Source organism: Aplysia californica, unplaced genomic scaffold, assembly GCF_000002075.1.
Source record: "Aplysia californica isolate F4 #8 unplaced genomic scaffold, AplCal3.0 scaffold01341, whole genome shotgun sequence".
Taxonomy (NCBI): domain Eukaryota; kingdom Metazoa; phylum Mollusca; class Gastropoda; order Aplysiida; family Aplysiidae; genus Aplysia; species Aplysia californica.
The window spans coordinates 106,063-110,597 of record NW_004798611.1 but is presented as its reverse complement, the minus strand read 5'-3'; the positions used below and the strand labels follow the sequence as shown (position 1 = coordinate 110,597).

The 4,535-nt window shown below is 31.8% G+C and overlaps 1 non-coding gene across 1 annotated transcript; it reads right to left on the bottom strand.

Annotated features, from left to right (window-relative positions):
• Positions 1 to 620: 620 nt before the first annotated feature.
• TRNAH-GUG lies at positions 621 to 692 on the bottom strand. The gene has a single exon. It is a non-coding gene; the product is annotated as a tRNA-His (tRNA).
• Positions 693 to 4,535: the final 3,843 nt, after the last annotated feature.

Genomic DNA, 4,535 nt, shown 5'->3' with positions numbered 1-4,535 from the left:
AATAATACATTTAAAAAATAAATTAATTAAATAAATAAACAAATGAATAAATGAATAAAAAAAATAAATAAATAAAATTAATTAATTAAATAAACATTTGGCGCTCATATGACCTTATGCAGTTGCGAGCGCCATAAAACCCTCTACTATAATAATAACAAAAAATAATAAATAACAAAAAATAAATAAATAAATAATATAATGAATAAAATAATTATATTAAAAAAATTAATAAATATAAATACATGTAAATAAATAAAGCAAAAATACATTGTATTATATATTATATTATATATTATGTAAATAAATATATATATATAAATATAATTTATAAATAAATAAATAGATAAATAAATAAATAAACAAAAATAAATAGATTAGATCTAAATAAGATAATTAAATTAATTAATTCAATAAAAGAAATAAAATAGAAATACATTGTATTAGTATTATATTATGTTCCTGATCTCGCGGGCTTCTTTCATCAGTCTTTGGTCACTTTTCTGGGGACAACATAACTCGTTAATAAACTAATAGACAAATATAAAAGAGACAGCCATGATAACAAGGTGTGAATTGATAATAATATATAATTTTTAAAAAAAAAATTGGGGCTTTTCTGCCGTGACCAGGATTCGAACCTGGGTTGTCACGGCCACAACGTGAAGTACTAACCACTATACGATCACGGCCATTGCGCCCCGTTAGAATCAATTCTCCAGAAAGCTACTTATACTTTCCTAACCAATAGTATTGCAGCGCGCTAAGTATTGGGAATTCCCAGTTCCAAAATAGTATTCTCTTTCAAAATGTTGAAATTTAAAAGCACAGGCAGGAAAAGGAAAAGAAATAAAGTAGTAAATTAGTTACATCTGGATCTGGCTGCCAATATCTTCTGGCTTATGATAAGCCTTATCCCAATAATTCCCCAGTATTTTCTAGCTCAACCCAGATATTTTCTAGATCTAGCTGATCTTCGCCAGCATTTTCTAGATTATCCCCACTAGATTTTTTTCTAGCTCATCCCCAGTAGTTGAATAGTTTATAGCTCAACCTTACATTTTTCTAGCTCATCGATCTAGATATCTAGAATCTAGATCTAGATCTAGTTCAACCACATTATTTTCTTTCTCATTACTAGATATCTAGATCTAGATCTAGATTAGATCTAGATCTAATACTTTTAATCTCATCCTAAATTTTGTTTAGATCTAGTCTAGCTGTAGACTATAATTCTAGCTCATCGCCGATAATTTTCTTATATTTTCTACTTCATCCCTGTTTGTTTTGAAAGTGGCTATTCTCACCCGCCCGGAAGTTCTCGCAAGATCTACTCCTCCCCTCTTCTCTCTCTCTCTGTCTCTTTCTAAATACTGTCTATCGGTGTGGACGATCAAATTGACCAAAACAACGTTAAAAAATGATGTTAAAACACAAAAGTAAATTAATTTGGTTGTCTACAAAGATGCTACGGCTATTTAACTTTTCGAATCGAACCGAACTACGCGGGTCGCCATTTTGTTTTGCGCGGAAATTCTCGCGCTACTCCTCTCTCTCTTTCTCTCTCTCTCTCCACTGCCCACAGACAAAATTGTACGCTTTTAGTAGGCTACAGTTGTAATGGAACGTTTGTTCACGGCACAGAATTCTACAATTTTTCTGTTATCACAGTGTAGAATTCTGTGGTTTAGGGTGAACGCAAAATTTGGTGAACGCGCACCGGGTGAGAATAGCCACAACACCCGCTACTTCATCCCTGGTCTAGCTCATCGTAATATTTTCTAGCCCACCGATCCCCATTATTTTAACTAGAAATCTAGATCTAGATTCTAGCTCATCCCCAATAGTTTTTAGCTCATCCCCAATATTTCTAGGACTTTGTGTCTGATCCACAACTGTTTTTTTTTCTTATTCCCAATGTTTTTAAAAACTTAATATTTTCTAACTCATCCCAAATATTTTTTATCAAATCCCCAATATTTTAGGCAGCCTCTCCCAAATATTTTAAACCTCATTCCCAATATTTAACTAGCTTAGCTCATCCTTAATATTTTTTTAGCTCATCCCCAGTATTTTTAGCTCATCCCAAATATGTCCAGGACTTTTGTTATATCATAATATATTCCCAATATTTTTAGATCCCGTATTCTAGCTCATCTCCAGTATTTTCTACTTTATTTGTAATATTTTTTAGCTCATCCCCAGTATTTTCGGGTTCAAACACAATAATTTTTAGCTCATCCCCAAATTCTCCAGGACTTTTTAAAAATCTCATCCGCAACATTATTTTATTTTATTTCCAATATCTTTAGATCCCTTATGTTTTCTAGCTCATTCCACATACTTTTTATCACATCCCTAATATTTTCTAGCTCATTCCCAATATTTTCTAACTCATCCGTAATATTTTCTATCTCAATCGCAGTATTTTCTAGCTCATTCCGAGTATTTTCTAGCTCATCCGTAATACTTTCTCGCTCATCCCCTGTATTTTCTAGCTCATCTGTAATATTTTCTAGCTCATTCATAGTATTTTTAAAAAGAATTTTCTACTTCATTCCCAATCATTTTTTGCTGATCAATAATATTTTAAAGCTCATCCAGGGTATTTTTAGCTCATCCTAAATATTTCCTGGACTTTTGTATCTCATCCACGACATTATTTTAAATCTTATTCCCAATATTTCTAGATCCTCAATATTTTCTAGCTCATCCCCAATATTATAAATCACATCCCAAAAATTGTGTAGCACCTCCAAAATATTTTCTAGCTCATTCCCAGTATTTTCTAGCACCTCCCAAATATTTTCTAATTCATCCCCAGTATTTTCTAGTTCAAGCATACTATTTTTTAGCTCATCTATCGTATTTTTCTACTTCTTCCGTAATATTTGTTAGCATCATGCCCAGTTTTTTCTAGCTCTTCCTAAATATTTTGTACTTCATCAGTAATAATTTCTAGCTCATCCCCAGTATTTTCTACTTCATCCGTAATATTTTCTAGCTCATCCGAAATAATTTTTTTAGCTCTCGTCAATGTTTCCAGGACCTTATATTTCATCTACAACATTATTTTGTCTTATTAACAATATTTTTGATCCCTTATATTTTCTAGCTCATCCTAATTTTTCTTTATAACATCCACAATTATTTTTAACTTCCCCCAAATATTTTCTAGTTCATCCACAGTATTTTTAAAACTTATTCGTAATATTATCTTGCTCATCCCCAGTATTTTCTAGCTCATCATTAATATTTTCTAGCTCATTCTCAATATTTTCTGTTTCATCTGTAATATCTTCTATCTCATCCCCAGTGTTTTCTAACTCATCAGTATTATTTTCTAGCTCATCCCTAGTATTTTCTAGCTCATTCGTAATAGTTTCTAGCTCACCCCAAGTATTTTTACCTCATCCCCAATATTTTGAAGACGTTTGCATCTCATCCTCTACATTAAAAAAAAATCTCTTTTAAATATATTTAGCTACTTAAAATTGTCTAGCTCATCCCCAATATTGTTATCACATGCCCACTATTTTGTAGCAGCCCCAAAAAATATTTTAGCTCATTCCCTGTATTTTCTAGATCATCCGAAATATTGTCTTGCTCATCCCCAGTATTTTCTAACTAATCTGTAATATTTTTTAATCATCTCCAGTATTTTCTACTTCATTTGTAATTATTTCTAGCTCATCCGTAATATTTTCTAGCTCATCCCCTGTATTTCTCTGCTCATCCCCAAATATATTTAGCTCTATCCCAAAGTTTCCAGGACTTTTGTATCTCACCCACAAGATTATTTTATCTTATTCCCAATATTATTTTCTATCCCAGATATTTTCTAGCTCATCCGTAATATTTTCTAGCTCATTCCCAGTATTTTCTAGCTCATCCGTAATATTTTCTAGCCCATCTGAAAAATGTTCTAGCTCATCTCCAGCATTTTCTACTTCATCCCTAATAATTTCTAGCTCATCTGTAATATTTCTAGCTCATCCCCAATATTTTTTATCACATCCCCAATATTTTGAGCACATCCCAAATATTTTCTAGCTCATTCCCAGTATTTTCTATCACATCTGTAATATTTTTTTTAACTCATCCCCAGTATTTTCTAGCTCATCCGTAATATTTTCCAGCTCATCCCTAGTATTTTCTAGCTCACCTCCAGTGTTTTTTACTTTTCCCGTAATAATTCAAGCTCATCCGTTATATTTTCTAGCTCATCCCCAGTACTTTCTAGCTCATTTCCAGTATTTTTTACTTTTTCCGTAACAATTCTAGCTCATCCGTGATATTTTCTAGCCCGTCTCCAGTATTTTGGGGCTCATCCCCAATATTTCCAGGACTTTTTAAAAATCTCATCCACAACATTTTTAAAATGTTATTCCCAATATGTTTAGATCCTTAATATTTTATAGCTCATCGCCAATATTTTTTATCACATCCAAAATATTTTGTAGCACCTCCCAAATATTTTCTAGCTCATTCCCAGTATTTTCTATTACATCTGTAATAGTTTTTAAAATCATTTG